Raw genomic sequence first — 22,126 nt, forward strand, 5'->3', positions numbered from 1 at the left:
CAGTGTTATTTTAAATGTTACTTTCACTGAATGTAAGCCTCTGAGATAAGATACATCAAGTATGAAGTTAATAACATGAGTATATAAACCAAAAGATATTTCTTGCCCACAGAAAGTATGTACTGCGAAGACAGAAACTACTGAAATGCCATCAATGAAACATCAAAGTTGTTCTTTCACATAGGAGAAAATAATGGTTTGCAACCACTGTTTTACAAGTCCAGCAGATGTTTTTATTTAGAGGTAGACCTCCTTCTGACAGCATTTGCAAGCAATATCTTGTCTGCTATCTGTGGAAACTAAAGATCAAAAAGTACCAGCTGCCCTCAGCTAAAATACATTTCCTCACCCAGAGAAATGAGTTTAAAATATAACACTGAGTATACCAGACTACCAAGACCAAATCTGAAACACGAATCATTCAACACTTCCACTGAAACAGTAATTGGTAAGCTCTCTGGGGAAAAGTTAATCTCTTGGTTCAATGTTTATGTAACTTTCAACACACTGAACTGATACCTGGCACTTTACTTTAAACAATAATAAACTGTTTAGAATGGGGAAATTCTTGTACTCAGCTCATTTATGATACAAAATAAAACCCCAACAAACCCAACCCAACAACCAGAAAAATGTCCATCTATTGTTAATCTAAAGCAGTCTTAAAGCAGTCTTTTTTGACCTTTGGGCTTGACACAAAATGTACAGTTTTGTTCTCTTTAGTTTGAACTTCATGTGTCTCAGAACAAATTTATAAGATATTTGCATTGCCTGAATTTTGCTTTCATGAAAATAATTTTGACCAAGAATTTTGTTCCACACAGCTTTTAATCCATTTTCTGGACATGCTGAAAGCACTGTCAGCATATTTGGGTTTGGCTGGGTTTGGTTTGTCCTTACATAGTTCTCAAATTTGGTCAACTCTCATTAGAATATTTTTTTCAAAATGGGAATTTCATTCTTGGTGCATCACAGGTATCACCATCATGGATCAAGGACACAACCAGAAATGTCTGATCAGTATATTATAAAGAAGTTTTCACAGATCTACATTCACTCTAAAGCAGCAGCTTTTCACACAACTCTGAAAACAGGAATTCTGGCTGTGAAAGGGGGGTGATGCCTCTTTCACAGGATTCAGCCCCTCCTTCTCTCTAGAGAGTAAATTAGCAGATACAGAAAATCATCCACCATGTGAACTTTCAAAATAATGATTTGGATGCTTTAATTTTCTGTATTTTCCTTCACTGAGTTAAGCACAGGTGAGCTACCTCAGACAACTCCTTTTCTTTTAGGGCACATTTGCGTGCAACCTAAAGGGTCAGGCAGACTTTTTCAGGGGGAGGTAAGCTTCCAAAGTTTCTTTCACGGTGACCCAACTTAAAATCCAATAAAATTAATGCAAGGAGAGGTCACTCAGCACCTCACAGGAATTATTTATCAGTTCACCGCCTAACACTGGATGAAGAAAAATTATTTTGGGTATCTCAGGAGAATAAAAAACAACCTTGGGAAAAGGATCCTAAGAAATGTAAATATTTTAGCTACATAGAGAATGAAACAATAACAACATACACAAGGCTTAAGAGTGATCAGAATAGCGTCTTTTTCCTGTAATGTGGTGTACTGACAGAGAGACACAGAAAAGGGCACTGGTCTGATCTCAAGGAGCAAAGGCATAAAAAGACGTATAGGATACAACATTTGGACTCCTACTGTGTGGCCGATTGCTTAAATTTGAACAGTTACAAGTCACAAATTTATCTGTTCACAACAGCTGGCTTTCAGAAAGATATTAGAGCTGTCAGGACATACTCAGCTGTCGCTACTTTACCCAACGTCTCTTCAGTAACACAAACATGCAAGATCTACCAGTAAGTAGGTAGAGCAGGAAGAACAAAAATAAGTAGATAATATATTGGTTACTAACATGCAATGTCCTTGGAACATAAAAGACCAAATTAATACTTAATGCCATGTATTATGGATGCTGCTGAAAAGCTGTGCTGTGAGACTGAGAAACCACTGTGATGTTCTACATTCAGCCAGCAGCAACAAAGCCTTGAAGGATAGTGTTTTTTCTCTACATTTATGAACTTTTTTTTTGCCATTAAATTCATAATTATTGTGCCTACTTATTTTCAACTAAATACTTTCTTAAATAAGCCGAGCCAGTAAGAAACCTACAGATGTGACAGTGAACAAACACCTCTAAAAAGCAAGAACAAAGGATTTTACATCTCAGGAAAAGAAATATCCTAAACAAAAAGAATTGTTCAGCATTCTAATGCTTCAGAGACAATAAGCAATATGCTGTTATTCCCTTACCAATATTTTTTTGTTGAGTTCACCTTCAGTACTGATTTTCATTTCTCACAGTTTTTTTCCAGGTTTTAGAGTCTCTCTTTGTGATTCTTTCCTGCTAAATGGAGCTAGACATGGATAATTCTGTTCAATTTCTGTGAAGGTTTCCACCAAAAATAACAAAAACCAACCTGGATTTCTGGTGAGTACACTAAAGGCTGAGAAAGGTGTTTATCAGGTCTCTGGCTTCAAGACAAACACAGTTCAAACCAGAACAAACCTTGAAAGAGCAGACTCTACCTGAAGAACAGAAGCCTTGCTTTCTGGCTAGTACTACTGTTAAGTTGACTGTGCCTTCAAAAACTATACTGTAAGTGTATAAAATGGAAAAAGAAGTTACAAATGCATGAAGGAGACAGGAAAAACTCCAATCTTCACTCTTTACTTTGCTTGATGGTCAAAATCTCACTAGTCCTTGCAGTATGAAACTGTGCTGTTATTTCAGGAACATTAGTAGAAGAGTCCCTCCAACACATTATGGAAGAGCGTTATTTTGGATATGTTTAATTTTACCTTACTCCATTGACTTTTTTTGTTAAGAAATTAATTCTCTAAGAAGATATAAAATAAACACCACCTCTCCAAAGCCACTTCATAACTACCAAGTGGTTTCAACTTTTTTTTTCTTCAATGGGCTAAAATTAAACCAAAACTGAGTATTTTTCTTATTGTCCAAATTCCAGAGTCTTTGGAGTATGAATTAATCAAGAGGTTTCAACCCTTATATCTTTCTTAAACATACACTCCTGGTTTGGATATTGAAGTTCTAAAATACAAAATATCTAGAAAAGCTGAATGTGTGTACGTTGGCTGTAGGAGGCCCTGACAGTACTGGATAACCTGGCAGTAAATGGCAGATGAAATCCAATATAAGAAAACAGAAGTAAATGCACTTTAGGAAAAAAAAAATAATCCTAGTTTCACATATGAAGTAATGGGCTCTACTGTACCATGCAGGTGGTAGATCTTATATGTTTTATGATTATGCCCACTAAATGTCAGCTCAGTGCTCAGCAGTGGCCAAAAAGCAAATGTTAGAAATCACTAGAAAGGAAGTAGAGATCAAAACAACTATTACGAGGCAAGGTCACTTGAATACCAAACTGGAATTAAGAGAGCCTGCTTAAATATTTTCTGGAATTAAACAGATATATGTACAGTTTGGCAAGTACCAACTGCTACAGACCATGCTCAGTAAAGCTAAAGTCTCAGGTTTTACCTGCTAAAATTTTAAAAAATCTATTATGAGCAAAAAACATTGCTTTTAGAACACAAAGTGGTTCAAAGTAGGTATGTTTTCTCACATCCCTGGCACAAAGGCACTACATTGCCTAGACCCATCTCTACTGTTCAAGTATGCAACAGAACCTGTTAAAAAACCTGGCAAATTATTCTTCAACACAGCTGCACCCATGCAGTTTTCTTTCACTTTGTCTTCTACTACTGCTGAAAATTAAAAAATACACATAGAGCCAGAAGGGAATCTGAATTAGATATCCAGTATTAAATTTCAGTTCATCAGTTAAAGCATAGTAAGGCTATAGGCAATAACAAAGGTACCTCTTAAACTGAGAAATACCAAGCAACTTTACTGATAAGTACCACTATATATGTGTTCGTATATACAGACCTGGTTTAAGAAAATCAAGCCAAAGAGCAACTGGTAAAATTTATAAACTGAATTTCAACTAATAGAAAGTTTTTTGCATATTATTATGTCTCACTATTTTTCTGAAACTGTTTTTCCTCAGACTATTTCTCAAATCTCACAAAGCTATACTGTACACATTCCCGAGCTCGGATGATACTATGACACAGCTATGTAACACACTCCCAGATACACACACAAACACATCCTTCCTCCTAAAATATTCAGCTACTAACATTGGCATCTGTCTGCCTCACACAGGAGTACACATAAAAACAAAATAATACAGCTCTTCATAAATTCCTGCCAGTAGCACTACATTATCTTTTTGCTCTGTGCATGTAACTTCTATTAGTGATAGATGAAAAGTACAAATTCTGCATGACTCCACTGGTTAACAACTGTCCTCACATTCTTCTCAAGTTCTAGAAAGTAATTATTTCATTTAAAAAGCAGAATCCTATTGCTTACAATGAGAAAAACAGGTATTAACTAAAAGTGAGGATAGTCAGTTCCCTGCAAATTTAAATGAAGAAATTACTTGACCATTTTCAAAGAACTTTGCCTATTTACACCAGTTGAAACTCTTGCCTAAAAACTCTGAATTGGAAGGAAGCTAGGAAAAAAAAAAAAGGAAAAACAAGTGCACTGGCAAAATCAGAACAATGAAAGACACCATCAAAACAGATACAATTACTTACAAATAAATGAGGCTCATTGTTTTCTATCAAAATTGAGCATTCTGAAATAATTTTGTTCCTATTCTGAAAGTACGCAAACAAAGCCATTACGCATTTTTACTGCAGTGTAAAAACCACAATACCTCTATAATTGCAGCAATTTAAATTTTTTTGTTCTGTTTTAAATTGCGTATTGTAAACCAACTTTCAGAATAAGTGAGAGATCGACGCCACTTGTGTTTGAAACTTATTAGAACATCTCTTCAAGAACAATGAAACTGCAAAAGACTTCTAAAAGCAGAATCTCTCATCAGTCCCAAGACACTACTTTGGATATTTTGCAAAAGAAAGACACTTCCTACCTCAACAGATTTAGGTTATAAACAACAGTACACAGTCATTGTTCTTACCTTGCCTACTCTTCATATCATTTATCACTTCTGTGCTGAAAATGAGCTGTACACATCTTTCACCACCTTTATGATAATTTCCTTCTATGTATTTCTCCATCTGTCCTGACCAATTAGATTGACAGTATCTCCTCACCTTCCTTCACCTGCACGTCTCAAACACAGTGATGCCTTGCAGAAATGACACAAAGCAAAACTATCACCCATTTCCCCCTGCCTCAACAATAAAAAAAAAAAAAACCAAACCAATCATACTAGAGGAGACAGCTGTCGTCACAAAATGTCCTTCCCTTTACACATACATTTGAAGACATCATTGCCCTCCATCCTGGTATGCATCTCCCTTTACTCCCCAAGAAGTATTAACACCCTTTTCAATGCATTCTATGCTGTATCAATTAGCAACAAGAATGCAGCTACTTCACTGGCTCCCTCCCTTGGGATTAAGGTTTCCTGGACAAACTTGTTCTTCATATTTGTGGTTTCATTGTTGTCCTTACTCCAGCTTTTGAAAAATCAGTGCACTACTCCCAGCGAAGAAACTCCTCTGAACTCCTAGAGTAACAGTTGCCCAGGGCTGTTCTAGTCATCAGACAATCAGATACCCTAAACTCATTCCTACCCAGCCAGGAGTGATATAATGGTCTGCTCTTCATGCTGAGTTGGTAGTTTGTACCAAATACTCTAGAAACTAAGTATGTGCCTTGGTCACTTCTACTAAACATTGTGGCACTAAAAAAGTTCTTACTGTGTGAACCATGACAATTAAATATATGATCTCAAACATAATTTTCTGTATGACACAAAATTAATGTGTGATATAGACACCAGTACAGTATTTTACAACAAATAATTCTGTATTAGTAACAAACATAGTATTTAACTTGGGGTGGGAGGAAAAGACCTCAACAACTTTGCTAAGGGTACCTTGTAATTATCAGATATCTTGTAAAATTCACCTCACGTATTTTGATAAGAAATTTCTGTAGAACTATTTGACACATTTAAATTAATCCGGTTTCAGGCAGAACACCTCATTACTTTCTCCCTGTAGCGCATAAGTAAAAGCTTTCAAATTTCATCTGCCTTTTCAGTTCACTGATCGTACACCAAACCATCTCATCCTAATTTAGAAAAGCAAATAAGTATGAACATAACACTTCGGAGCCTGAAGCATGACATACCAATGCTTTACTAGACCAAAGTAAACTTAAGTGTGCATTAAAAGTAAATTTGTGAATCAAAGCTTTAGACAGAAAGTTCATGCAGCTCTTGGATAACATTGACATCAACCTGAACATGACCCCTGTGAATACCAAGTTTAAGGAAATTCAGAAGCTGTCAGTAGCATGATTTCCCATGCTGACTAAGTGCTTTGGCATTGTTAGGCCTTTTTCAAGCAGAGACCACCTAAATCTAATTACACACTGCTCAGGCACATACAGTCATTCACCCCTTTTCTACTCCACCTCTTTTCTACATCCAATCAAGCTCCCAGGGAGGAAAAGGGAACATGGCAAGGCCATAGGATAGCTAAAAATCAGTCAAAAATATTAAGTGGAGAATCTCCTCCAAGTTTTTCAGCAAGATACCATACAGAAAGACTGAAGGTACTGAAAATTTAAATAAAGCCAATTCAAAGAGCACGATGAAAAAAGCCCTCAGAGAAGATGAGTCTGCCTGGAGGGAAGCACTGACCCCAAAATCTCACTCAGTTTCTTCACGTAGAGTAAGGCTGGAGGAAGAAGTAAGAGAAATGGGAGGGTTTGGGATACCAGGTTAGCAGTGGAGTTGAACTTATACCTAAAAATAAGAGTGAAAATTTATCCATCTGTTTGAAACAGTCACAGGAACCCCGTGGGGATCTGAGCTTGCCCCACTGTCCTGCAGCACGCCAGGAGTCTCCTGGCAAATGGCAGCCACAGGATAACACTTCCACTACCACCTCCTGTAGTGCCTATGCACTCCTTTCCTGCTTAGGTACCCTAAAACTAGTCACTGACCAAACATTAAACACTTGGTAAGAAACCCACCACCCTGAAGAACAGAATGGCTCACTGCATACCAGAACTGCCCTTATTGCTAGACAAAAATTCTTAATAGAACAATAGGTTCAATCTACTTTTTTTTAATAGAGAAAAATATTCAAATAGTGAAAACAATAAAAAGATTTAATAGTAACAGATTCAGCCATGAGAATCTATTTCTCTTAAACTATCAACATTTAAAAACTACAAAATATTTACAGTTTCCACATAATGAGAACTGTTGGCTCAGGTTGTCGGACTTCCTCAAACACACACACTTCTATGGTATTTTGAGAGTTCTAGTCCTATACCTACAATGAAAATGTCTTTGTTTGAGGCTCTGACTCTATAGGTGTGCACGAGAACTGAGAGCCTGTAGAAAATCATTTCACTCTTTGCACAGCACAAGCTATGATACAAACTTAATTTTTAAAATTTACCTTAACCACACTTCCATTTGCACATCTGAAAGCTTGCGCACATACAAGTGGTATGCAAAAGCAAAGCATCCTTCTACAAAGGCTCATATAAAACGCTGAAGAAAGCACATGCACACTAACATGGTGCATTTGAAGTTGCTTGTAAATCCACCAAAATATCTCGCATGTGCAAAGCACAGTAATGGGTACTGATGCAACCCAAAGTGAATGGGGAAAAGGATGATGGGAGGAGACAAACTGCAGCACTGCAAAGTATCCTGCACCTAAGCCCATGCATGGGCTGGTGCTGAAGTTCTCTTATTCCCCCACCTAACACCCAAAGCTCAGGTTTATGCAAAATAGGCATCTGAAAGTGTAAGATGAATGAACGCCTGTTACGACTGACAAATGTTTTTCTCTGTACAGTTACTTTAGTAGACTCCATGCCAACCAGAGAGGAATGCAGGAGGGAAAGATGCAAAACACTACTCTTGGAAGTGTCTCTCCATAGCAATTTCTGCAACAGTAGGGAAGGCTATTTTTAAATTTAAAGTCAGATTTCAATCCCTTATTCTCTGCCGTACAACTGCTCAATACATTTGCATTCATTATTTAATTTGGCATGTATTAGCAACAAAGGACTTCTACTGATGTGAATAATATTTTGTACATTACCATAGTACATAATAGTTTTTCTTGTAATCTGATTTCATTCTTTCCAATTTGCAAATTTAAAAAGAAAAGCTGTCAGGGTAGATCATAGTTGGCATGTCACTTTCCAAATATCATTTACATTTTTCTCTTTACATACATCTTTAATAGTCAATTTCCTTTTTTCTATACATATTTTAGTGTGAAAATATTTGCCATCAATATTAAAATATGAATTATCTGCAGACATGTACATGGCTTACAGAATTACCTCAAATCCTATCCATTACACTCATATTTAATAGCCAATATCCATTTTGCTTTCATATTTTATTATGAAGTTGCTTGCTTATCTGTGCACAGAAAGAAATCTTTGTCAGTGCCTTTTTATACATATCCTCCCAAAACAGAAATGAAGTTTTAGTAAGTTTAGAGAAGTTTAAATATTTATAAATTAAAACTTAAAACACAGTCTACAACACAGATGTAACATGGTTAAAATGACTTGTATTCCAAATTCAAAGAATCACAGAAAGGTAGGGGTTGGAAGGGACCACTGGAGATCATCTTGTCCAACCCCCCTGCTTGAGCAGGCACACCCAGAGCAGGGGGCACAGGAACGCATCCAGGTGGGTTTTGAATGTCTCCAGGGAAGGAGACTCCACAACCTCCCTGGGCAGCCTGTGCCCCTGCTCTGGCACCCGCACAGGAAAGAAGTTTTTCCTCATATTCAGGTGCAACTTCCTGTGTTCCAACTTGCGCCCATTGCCCCTTGGCCTGTCACTGGGCACTGATGAAAAGAGCCTAGACCCATTGTCCTGACACCCACCCTTTACATATTTATAGCTATTGTTGAAATCCCCCCATAGTCTTCTCTTCTCCAGACTGAACAAACCCAAGTCTCTCAGCCTTTCCTCATAAGGGAGATGAACCAGTCCTCTGATCATCTTCGTAGCTCTCCTCTGGACTTCCTCAAGGAGTTCCACATCCTTCTTAAACTGGGGGGCCCAAAACTGGACCCAGTACTCCAAATGTGGTCTCACTAGGGCAGAGTAGAGGGGCAGGATAACCTCTCTCGATCTGCTGGCCACACTCCTTTTAATGCAGCCCAGGATACTGTTGGCCGCCTTGGCCACAAGGGCACATTGTTGGCTCAGGGTCAGCTTGTTGTCCACCAGCACCCCCAGGTCCTTCTCAACAGAGCCACTTTCCAGTAATTCAGCCCCCAGACTGTCCTGGTCTATGGGGTTGTTCCTCCCCAGCTGCAGGACCTTGCACCTGCTCTTGTTGAATTTCATGAGTTTCCCTTGGCCCAGATCTCCAGCCTGTCCAGGTCTTGTTGGATGGCAGCACAGCCTTCTGGTGTATCAGCCACTCCTCCCAGCTTGGTATCATCAGCAAACTTGCTGAGGTTACACTCTGTCCCATCATCCAGGTCACGGATGAATACGCTGAATGGGACTGGACCCAGCACAGACCCCTGGGGAACACCGCTAGTGACAGGCCTCCATCCAGACTCCGCTCCCTTGATCATGACCCTCTGAGTTCTGTTCTTGAGCCAGTTCTCTATCCACCTCACTGCCCACTCATCCAACCCACACTTCCTTAGCTTGCCTATGAGGAGGCTATGGGAGGCAGTGTCGAATGCCTTACTGAAGTCAAGACAAACAACATCCCCTGCTCTCCCTTCATCGACTCACCCAGTCACACCATCACAGAAGGCTATCAGGTTGGTCAAGCATGATGTCCCCTTGGTGAATCCATGTTGACTACTTCTATTTAACCTTCTTGTCCTCTACATGGCTGGAGATGACCTCCAGGATGAACTGCTCCATCACCTTTCCAGCAATGGAGGTGAGGCTGACTGGCCTATAGTTCCCCAGGTCCTCCTTCTTGCCCTTCTTGAAGACTGGAGTGACATTTACTGTCCTCCACTCCTCAGGCACCCCTCCTGTCCCCCACGACCTTTCAAAGGTGATGGAGAGTGGCTTGACAAGAACATCCTCCAGCTGCCTCAGCCCTTGTGGGTGCATCCCATTGGGCCCATGGATTTGCGAGGATCTGGTTTGCATAGGTGATCTCTATAGTAAACCTTCTTACCAAGGAGATGTCTTCCTTTCTCCAGTTTTTTTCTCTCTTCTCTGGGGGCTGAGATGCCTGAAGGCCAGCCTTAGCAGTAAAGACGGAGGCAAAGAAGGCATTCAGTAACTCCGCCTTCTCTTCATCCTGCATTACCAGGACCCCTTCCTTGTTCAGCAGTGGGCCCACTCTATCCCCAGTCTGTCTTTTACTGCTGATGTATTTAAAGAAGCCCTTCTTGTTATCTTTGAGATGCCTTGCCAGATTTAATTCCAAGTGGGCCTTGGCCTTCCTCGTTGCATCTCTGTATATCCTGACAACATTCCAATATTCCTCCCAAGTGGCCAGCCCCTTTTTCCACGTACCGTGAACCTCCTCCTTCTGTTTGAGTTTCTCTGGAAGACCTTTGGTCGCCCATGTGGGTCTCCTGGCTCCTCTGCCTGACTTCTTCCTCCTGGGGATGCACCAATCTTGAGTTCAGAGGAAGTGGCCCTTGAATACTGTCCAGCTCTCTTGGACCCCCCTGCCTTCTAGAGCCCTAGCCCATGGGATTCCTCCTAGCAGGTCTTTGAAGAGGCCAAAGTTGGCCGTCTTGAAGTCCAAGATCAGAACCTGACTCATAGCCCTGCTCCTACCTCACAGTATCCTAAACTCAACCATCTCATGGTCACTGCAGCCAAAGCCAGCCCTAACTCTCATATCCTCAACCAGCCCTTCCTTGTTTGTTAGGATAAGGTCAAGCAGCACATCTCACTTTGTTGGCTCCTCCACGATTTGCACCAAAAAGTTGTCCTCGATGCTCTGCAAGACCCTTCTGGCTCATGCATGACTCGCTGTGTTGCTTTTCCAGCAAATATCAGGGTGGTTGAAGTCCCCCTTGAGAACGAGGGTCTGCAATTGCGAGGTTACCTCCAGCTGTCTGTAGAAGGCTTCATCAACTTCCTTTTCTTGATCAGGTGGCCTGTAGCAAACGCCCGCAACAGTGTCAACCCATATTTGGCTGTCCCTCAGTTTTACCCACAAACACTCAACTGGTTCTCCTTCCACTCCAAGGCAGAGTTCGATGCATTCCAGTTGCTCCCTCACATAAAGAGCAACTCCCCCACCTCGCCTTGCTGGTCTGTCTTTCCTGAAAAGCCTGTAGACATCCATGACCACATTCCAGTCATGTGAGCTACCCCACCATGTCTCTGTGCTTGCAATGAGATCATGGCCCTGCGACCGCACAGAGACCTCTTGTTCCTCTTGTTTATTTCCCATGCTGCGTGTGTTGGTGTACAGGCATTTCAGAAAGGTGCTTGAGAAATTCAAATGCCTTATAAGTTATCTTAGAAATTCCCCTTAACTCTGTAACTGAATGGTAGTGATCCACACTTGGAAGCAGCAACCAAATACTTTAAATTCACTACATACATATTTACAACTTCTTTTCCTGACACTGCACCAGGAAATCGATACAAAAAAATGTGTTGATCCAAGTTACAGTTATTGTTTGCGAGTCCATATTCTCATGGCTGAAACTGAGACAACACAGAACTAGCACAGGAAAAATTCAAGTTTGTCCTGATGACTGAGCTGTCTGCGGAACATGCTGCCTTAACGGGTGAATAAATAATGTCTGTTCTCCCTTACTATCCTACCAATCCATGCACCAAAAAGCATTCTTGCCTCTTTATTCTGTCTCACAGTGAAATTATACTAAATTTTACGTTAGTAACTAATAACACTTCATTCATGTCTTCCCACACGCAGCCCAAGATAAGAGTCATCACACATGTCCAGGAACATGTGTCCCTAGTTCGTAGATATATGCTACTCCCAGCAACATAACTGTTTGTGCAGAGAACCAGATCTGACAAAGAAATTTAAAAGACAGAACACTGGTTCAATATCTGACTCTTTAAACCAAAAACATTATATGGTAGGGTTGTACCTAATTCACAGATAAAGCTGGATACCTTAATGGGACTCATAGGAGGACAATAGACTTGGCAGATGGCTGCCTGAGCCAGCTTGCAGAGAAATGCTAAAAAAAAGTCCACATATCTAAATATTACACTTCAAATTACTAAGCCTTAAAGAACTCCCTCCATTTGAGATGCACAGGCTGGAGCTTGCCCTGAAGATAGATAACACATCCTTAAAAAAAAAAAATTCAGTGAGATGGTGCTGGTTGCATTTTCAAACACAGCTAGTGATACTGATGCTGCTGCTTCTATCCTTGGTTTGTTCTTTTTATTCAGCAGCTCACGGCTTAGACTCAGGAAACTTTATATACTTCCTAACCCAATGCAAACTCAGACAACCGACTACAGCTAGTTTGGCATTCCATCCCTCAGATAAAAGTTTTGAAGCTTTCTGGGATTCAGAGTCATGCCTATTCCAGTTTCTTTTAGGGCCTGGTAGATACTATTTTTTAAATATATGCTGTTTCCAAGAAGAGAGACAGCAAATTCCTCAAGATACAACACAAGGTATTTAGTTGGTCCTTACCAAAGGTGAGAGATGGATTTTAATTTCTGGGTTAGAGGAGGAAAGGGCTTCTTGAGTCTTCCTCACCTGGGAAGAAACCCTAACCACCAGACTGCAAGAAAAACAACACACACCCATGCTGCTCCTTCAGCCGTACAAGACTGAAGCATGAAGTGCTCCCACTGTTACATATGCCCCAAAACATATTACGCCCATCACAGGGGAGCACTGAGATGTAAGCCAGAGGCAGTGCTGCTGAGCCTTTGTCAGTACTGAGGTTCTCTGGACTTACAAAAAAACCCAAGGTTTTGGTAGTTGGGGAACCTACACATCAAACACTGAGAGACCTACATATACCTCTGATGCCTGCAAGGTTATGAAAGAGTTTATGAGGGCTTCTCATATGGGATTCAGGCCATAAGCTTGGGCAAAAGACACACAGTTCTTTTAATAAAATTGTTCGCTCTATCAAGTAACGCATCCTTTTAGTCATTGTTACTAAAAAATTAAGAAAGGCCCAATGGCAGGCTGAAGGAGAAGTAGGACATACTGGAAGCAAAACTGAGGGAAATTAAAATGCAATGCTCAGAAAAAAAGATGGGATAAGCTCAACGGCAATTTTAGTGCAGCCTGGAAAAACATGTCTGCATCTTCATCTGCTTTGGCATTATTAGATCATGACAAGATAATACAGGTCAGAACCACTTAAGCTTATTGAGTCCAACTCCCAAAACTACCTGTAACAGATGCCAAGTCCAATAAACTAAGCAGGAATAATCACTTTTGTCTGCAGGATTACAAGTCTTTCCCATCTCCACAAGGTAAAACATTTTCCCCCAACTTTTGCAGGAAAATGTCCTGATTTTGGCTGGGAGATATTTACTTTTCTTTCTAGTAGCTGGTACAGTGCTGTGGTTTGAATTTGAGATGAGAATAATGTTGATAACACACTGATGGTTTAGTTGTTGCTAAGTAGTGCTTACACCAAGTCACAGACTTTTCGGCTTCCCTTGCTCTGCCAGGGGTACAAGATGATGAAAGGGGGCACAGCCAGGACAGCTGACCAAAATTGGCCAAAGGGATATTCCATACCCTATGACCTCACGCACAGTATATGAACTGGGGGTAGTTGGCTGGGCAGGGGGACAGTGATTGTTGCTTGGGGTCAGGCATTGTCAATACATTATACAAAACAAGTGATGAACATTCTTTTATCATTATTGTTATTTTCCCTTCCTTTTCTCTCCTATTGTCTTTATCTCAATCTACAGGTTTTACTTTTTTCCCTGATTCTTTCCCCCATCCTACTGAGGGGGGAGTGAACCAACAGCTCTGTGGTGTTTAGCTGCCTGCTGGGTTAAATCACAACAGAAACTTAATACCAGTGAAGAAAACAAAATCTTTCAAAAGCCCTGCCCTAGGAGAGAGCAGGATTAATCCAAAAGTACAAAAGGTGATATAACAAAGGACTATTTTTCACATTACTAAGTGTCTTCTACTGCATTGCTAGTTTCATACTTCTGACAGACTTTCACTGCTGAACTTGAAGTTGTCTCCAGGTCAGGTGCTTGCTTCAGGCAATTGTAGCTCAACCCTCTACCCACTGCAAGACACAGCAGCCATCTGGTCGAACTGTTTTTATGTGTTGGTTCATCCAGTACATATTTAGCTTGTGCCAGAATTAGCCCGAGAAAACTAAGGAGGAAGAGTCAGAGATTTAGGGAACCGATGCTTATGAAGTCAGATTTCAATAGTTTTGCTGTACACAAAATCATTCTTAAGCATCAGTCTTGATAAAGTTTTTAAACTGACACTTCCAAAGCTCACAAAAAAGATGGAATCTTAAAAAAGAGACTTGCAATTGCAATTTTGTTCAAATGCTTTTGGAAGGCCTAATCATCTACTAACCAATCTGAATATAGTTTTTTTATATATATATATAACATAATATATATTTTATATATATATATTATAATATATTAAAGGCCCAAAGTAAGACAATACAGAAAACATTAGGAAGTACATTATGAAGATTGAAGCAGTTGCAAGAAGAGACAGAAGACATACAAGACCTGCGACAGGATGGGAGAGAGACACTGACAGAAAAAAATTTACGGACGATGTATATTCTTCATCCTTCATGCCTTTTCAGTGTTTGTACACATGATTGAAAACGTCTTGCTGGGTTGGAAGAGCTCTGACTTCTTTGGTGGCATGGCTTTCATAACAGCAGGTAGTTTATGGTCCACTGGGCAGAATGAGGGGCAATGCCCTCCTCCATTTCCTTGTATTCAGACTCTGCTTCCTGATTATGTACATGTTCAGTTTTCAAGCAGGAGGAATTCCACATGCTTCATAAATCTTGAATTAGCTGCTATACTGGAGGGGCTTTTTTATTACTGTTAGAAAGCTCACAACAAAGCTGTCAGCAATAGTGCAGGCCACCAAAATATTTCTTGTTATAAAACAGGCAGGAGAAATCTAGAGGTATGACTGTCTGGTAATAATTCTGAGCTGTGACTGTAAATTGCTCATTTCATTGCACAGAGCTGAAAATTGTACTGACTAGATGAGACCTCACAGAGAAAAATGGACCATGTAAGTCTCAGTAGTGACTACCCAGTTCCTTCCTGTTTGGTGTGTGTATATATATGTGTGTCCAGTTAAGGCGTGAGGGGGAGGGGGGTGGGGGGATGGGGTGGTGCAATGTGTAGATGTTTTATAATCTTCCAGTAGTCTTCCAGTCTTGGTAATGTATGCATAGCTCTGCTGACTGCATTCTGATGTCAGATTCATAGCTAACAACCTAGCAGGTATAAATTAATTCAACACAATTCTTGTCCTGTCATGTCTTATTTATTAATTATCACAGGACAGTAAGAAAGACAGTCTATTGAAATGTGGGAGAATAGTAATTTGTTCTATGAAACATATGAATGGTTTTTTCATATGGAATTTGCTTGTATTTTCAGTGAACTGCACAGATATATACTCTCATGCACACAGAGCTCCTCTTGATACAAAACTGAGAGAACTGGCAAACTGAGGGGAAATGGCTCTGCAGCATTAAACACAGGAAAGAAACCCAAAACCTGTGAAGTGGCAGAAAACAAAACATTTAATCTACAAGGAGAGCAATAAAGAAAGAAAGCCAAAGATGGTGCCGTGTTCATGCAGAAACAGAAAAATCTGTTTCAAATGGGAAAAAGTCCAAAAAAAGACAGCTGACCTCATGTGATACATTCAAGCAAAGGCACAAATAATTTGTTTTCCTACTGTATTTTTGGATGAATTAGCAGTAACACCTTCAAAACCTCAACGCTGTGTTATTAAAGATAGAGGCTACATGGTTCACCTGAACTGTGCAATGGTTCTGCTATAAAATAGCCTCATATCCAAAAGGTAATGTCACACGGTGTACAAATAGGAAAGTAGAAAAAAGGTAGTGCTACATCACTTAGTCTAACTGGTTGTGAACAGGCACTGATGAGGCATGGGGAAGCACTGGGAATCCTAAGAGTGCCATATTCAGCAAGAAAAAAAAGAGGTCAGTGTTCAGAGGGTAGCTACCAAACTAAGAACCACAAAACCCAAAGGAAATTAACTGCAAAAAGTTGCTGTGACCAGCAGAAAGCTGAGTGTGACAGAGCCAACAAGAAATACCCAGTGTAGAACAAGATGTGATCAGGTGAGAATACACTGTCACACTGTCACAAATGAAAAGCAATGAACCTATTAGTTTTACTTGGGAGATACCTGCAGTCCTGAAAGCTGATATGAGAAGACACAATGAGCAGTCTGAGAAGCAGTTGCTCAACAGAGAAAAAGGAAGTGCAAAAATTTGTGATTTTGAACCTGGAACAAAATGCTAGAGGATAAGGGACTGCAGAACAATATTTTTGTTCATTTTTCAAACATTCATGGCATGCTGATTTTGGGAAGTTTCCACATAAAACTTACCTTTGTATAACATTTAAAGCAATGCAGGGAGCTAAATAATGTATAAATTTTAAGTCATAAATTGTGAAAAGTAGGACAATGCTGAAACAGTTTTACTCTCCTTTGGCAGTATTTCCCTGGACTTTCATTTTTCCCAATGACACAACTCTCTCACTCACACAAGGTGGTACAAAGAGTTCTCTCCATTTTCTGCCGAAATTCCCTACGCCCACATTTTGACTACAAAGTTAAAACTCAAACGTAAACAAGATTATTTACCAGTAAAGTCACATTACCTGTCACAAAGTACTGAATGCTAATCAGCCTAGGAATCCTCCTAGAAATTCTTTAAAAAGAGGAATCAAGACTTGAAACATTTTTAAGAATTTTCTGAGGATGCCATAAGTACAAAGAACTGATAAATAATGGTCAGGCACAAAAGATGACAGCCTGTTCCCTCATATGTGCAGAAAATCAGGTAAGACGTACTTCTTCACCACAACTACTCTCTTTTCTCCCATTTTCAAGTAGCTCTAGAAGCGACAGATTTGTATTCCAGTAGCAATCAGTCATGAGGATCACGGAATGTCTCAACTGTGTGGTCAACTGAATCCCTGACCTAAAAGGCTTTGCATCTCAAAGGGCAAGGCAAACTGTGGCTGCTGGAAAGAGAGATGATTTTAACTTCACAGGTGACCAGTTGAGAGTGAGCTGTAACATCTCAGAATGAAAGGGACCACTAGTATTACATTATCCAGTCTGCTGAGTAACATGTCTCAAAAATCCAGTAAGTCTGCCACACACCATTTTACAAATAATTACAACTGTCACAAATGAAAAGCAACGACCCTCTTCATTTTACTTGGGAGATACCTGCAAATATTAAAGTAGATTTGAGAAGACACATCATGATACGTCTAAAGACAGAGTGCTCTCAGTCATCTTAAAGCATTGCAACTTACACACAGCTAGCTATTAAGAGTCCAGCCCTGTAAGAAGGGGAAGACTTTGCCCTGTCTTGTATATGCAAACTAAAATTAAGATTACTTGCCTCAATTCACTAAGACTACTAGGTCAAAAAAAAATCTGAAGCTCTTTAAACCACAGCAGTGCCTTTAAACATAGGAATGAGATGTGCTGATCAGAAGGTCCCTTCATACACTTCAAGGCTTCAGTGTGGTCTGTGCCACCAGAGAAAGCCAACAGCCGGCCCTGGGGGACAACAGGGAAGTGCAGTCTCCTCAATAAGCCACTAGACCCCACCATTTGATTTCAACTGCTAAAAACAAAACAAAAAAGGCTGTTGCAGTTTCTGGAATTGAATGCTATGCAACTTTGCTCTGGGGTTTTAAAGCAAGTAGAGATGTGTTTAATGAGATGGTCTACCCATGTAAGATACTCAGTGAAAAACTCTAGCAGAATTATTAAATTTTCAAACATATAGAGTTATCATATGGGCATTGCCCATTTTATAAAACGCATCATCTTAAGCTGGCTGGAGGACACATATGCAAAACCCCACCCTAATCACTTAAATCTTGACTCCGCTGTCTGAGCATGGGTCCTCTAAATCAAGGTCAGCATTCAAAATGAGAATCTCAGTGCTCCACACTTGTCCACAGCAATAGCTTAAAAAACCCCACTTGGTACTTAATTTACTGCAGCCCAACTATCTCCCATCATACACTGTTTACAGGCAAGTTTGAGCAAATGCCAGCGTTCTGCTTCCTCAATTTCAGAGAACTACATGTTTTGTAAATAACATTTCTCATCACATGAATATAAGCTCCTCATTAACATCACTGATCTTTTTTTCCTTTTTTGAAATACTTTATATACTTGCACAGAACTAAACATTAGGACCAGGAAAACTTGCAAACAGTTCTGTATGATGATAGAAGGGGAACTACAGAGGTGGATTGCTAGCACTGGAAAATCATTTGCCACCTGTATGAACTCAAATGAACACTAAATGCTTCAGACACAAATTGACGACACTTATTCCAGTGCTCAAGCACAGGTATAATTACTGTAGTAGCATGGTAGTAAAGCTCTATATACAAGGAGTCATTTAAGCCACTGTTCTCCAATTTGAGGTAATATGGAACTGCAAACATGATTAAAACCATGTAAGCAATGTCAGTTAATTTGTGTAGTATCTGGAGACACAGAATTTTCTTAGAACAGAAAAGAAGCTGTAATATCTGCAGTTACATCATTTTATTCCACAAACAAACCTTTTCTTTTTGGAAGTGGGGAATAATGACACATTCCTATTCTATATGCAGTTATTTTGCAAGCCTGAAGAGTTAAAGAAGCAGAAATTATTTTTTATTCTCTGGTATGGTTTTCATAAAAAAAGAACTGAAGTAAAAGAGCCCTAACAAATCCAATTTCTTTCCTCTGGAAATCACTGCTTCAAACTGAATCATTAAAAGGACTTCAACAAAAACTATTATCAGTCTCACTCTGGCAGAAATGTGCTTACCGTTGGTTTTAGTTATGCAGATAAGTAATGTGGAATTGAAAAGCTGATGACAAAACGGCCTTGGTTATAACAATATAAAGGATGGTTAGAAAACTGTTAGAACAATGACTGTTGGATCTAAATAATTTTGATGGATTACTGCATTCACAATGACAGTGTGGAAACAACAAGGGTACACAGAGCCAGACAACAGATACATCCTCAAGCACTAAGTTATCAAAAAATACTTCCAACCCATCTGTGACAGAGGTCTTCAGTTTTGTATATATACATACAATGTCAATACTCATACCAGAACTTTTACATTTAAATAGTCCCACTTCTCTCTTATCAGACAATGCAGATTCATTCAAATGGAAACAATGCATATTTAGTTCAGTGACATTTCAGCAAAAAACTAAATTCCAAATGACTTCTACGCATTTATTCATCAACATGCAACGGAGATGGTGTTTCAACCCAGTAATACCAGCTCAAAGGTCAGTAGTGTTCTTCCAGCAAAGAAGTGGCAAAAGCAATTTCCTTTACAGAGCTACCCCTACAAATGCCATCCCTACCTTAGTTTAAGAGCATATTTTTCCATTAACGCTTGCTTTTCATGGAAAACTTCTATTAACAGGCACATACAAGAGATCCAACAGTCTAGGCCTGATGCTTTTGACATCCTCAACTGGAAACGCATCATTTCTGCTGCCAGGGAAACCTTCTCATCTGCCTCTGAGGAATTTGCATATGGAAATAACTGGCTGTCTTTTATTGAGCTCCTTGTTCTTAGCCACACGACTTCAAATTAGTAACAAATCTGAGATACCAATAATGAAGTGACCTAAGATAAGAAAATATGACACTGGAAAAAAAAAATAATCTCCTCAAGGAACTTGAGGTTTAAAGCTAATAATCATTACCTCCCAGCCTTCTTATCCTCCATTACCATTACTTATTACCTTAATGTGAAATGGTGGTTTAGTTATATTTGGGCAGGAGACTTTTTAAAAATAACAAGAAGCAAAGTAACATGTGCTTGCACAAATTTTCCCCATATTATTCAATTTTTCATTCATCCAAAAGCAGCATGGAATATTTTCCCTTCTGTGAACCTTTCCGAAAAAAATTGTTGATATCTCTGAAGATCCACTGGCATTTCTCCTGATATTTTGGTATTCTACTGTAGAATAACAAGGCAGATTTATTTCAGAACTAGTGAACATTTTAGAGTTTCCTTTTTTTGATATATCAGCCTTGTCTTCCCTTTCCCTCTGTTGTAGAAAATAAGAATTAGTCATCTGGATGCGTGCATGCACACACCCACTGTGCATAAGATATGTAAATGTATGCACATATATACTTTTGTGTATTCACGTGCTGTTTTCCTACCACTGAATACCAGGCAAAAAAAACTTCACGATACCTTGCTGCAACTTTGCAATTTATGGGGGAGACCAATGTAGTTCAACAGCCAAATACTACTGGCTCAGACATCAAAGATCTGCCCAAAATATCTATTCCCACTCCTGATGTCATCACCTGATTATATCTTACAATCCTCATTGGATGTCACCTTCCCCATACTCCACTCCCCCAGAAAACAATTTTGAGAAAAAAAAAGTTCAAAACTCAGAATATTTTGTTCTGCAACAAGTTATGTATTTTCAAGCCTAAAAATATAATCAAGGAAGCTGCAATATTAAAGATGTTTTTCAAGATCTCCTAGTAATCTAGCTATCCAAAAGAGCTAGATCAAGCTCCTCTACTATGCCTAATTTCAAATCAAAAGAAAAAAAAAAGTAAACTAGAATTTAGGGAAGGCATGCAAAATATTTACCGTACCTCTGGGTGTATGCACAACGTTCCAACAATTTTAAAAACAATGAGGAAAAAAAAATGAGTAACAAACTCTTCTTCTAAGCACGTGAGCACATTTGCCTGTGGCATTCTACCATTAATAAAGATATTCCATGGAAAACTCTGAAAAACAGCTCTTATTTCTATTAGAGGTAGTTCATAGAAACCTCTACGAGTGCAGAAATGATTGTAACTAGCTCAAGTAGCCAGCTACACTTCTATGCCAGAGTCTACAGGTAAAGTGACCAGGGCCAGAATATGTGCAGAGCCTGAGAGGAAGCCTGCATACTAAGGCTAGAGATCCCTTAGAGATAGCAGACAGACATGCATTCCTGTAAAAGTACTGGTGCCCAGCCCGTGCTCAGAAAGCTGAACAGTCCAACACATGTCCTATTACCTCCACACTCACATCTCCCTTCTAAAAAAGAAAAAAACCCAAACAAACCCAAAACCCCGATAACAACCCCTCCTACACCCCCACCCCCCCCCAAAAAAAAAAAAAAGGTATTTGACATAAAGAAAGGACACAACTAACTAAAATGTAAGCAAAACTAAGTGTTTCACAGACAGAGACCTGTGAGGAAGTTTCAGATGTGAGTTAAGAGTTTAAAAGTCAACTGGCTGAAAGTTTTTAGTTATGGTATTTATCACCTTTGAGTAACAATGTACTAATTCATCTAGGTAAGAAAGGCAGATAGAGGCCCTGTCCCAGTTCAAGATCTCAGCATCTGTAACTGCATTCTGTCCTGGTTTCAGCTGGGATAGAGTTAAATTTCTTCGTAGTAGCTAGAATGGGGCTGTGTTTTGCATTTTTGCTGGAAAACAGTGGTGATAATGTGGAGACATTTTAGTTGTTGCTAAGTAGCACTTACACTGGTCGAGGCCTTTTTCAGCTCCCCGTGCTCTGCCGGGTGCACAAGGAGCTGGGAGGGGACACAGCCAGGACAGCTGACCCAAACTGACCAAAGGGATATCCCACACCATATGGCGTCATGCTCAGTGTATAAAGCTGGGGGAAGAAGGAGGAAAGGGGGGATGTTTGGAGTGATGGCATTTGTCTTCCCAAGTAACAGTTACGCATGATGGAGCCCTGCTGTCCTGGAGGTG

This window comes from Phalacrocorax carbo, chromosome 1, assembly GCF_963921805.1.
Source record: "Phalacrocorax carbo chromosome 1, bPhaCar2.1, whole genome shotgun sequence".
Taxonomy (NCBI): Eukaryota; Metazoa; Chordata; class Aves; order Suliformes; family Phalacrocoracidae; genus Phalacrocorax; species Phalacrocorax carbo.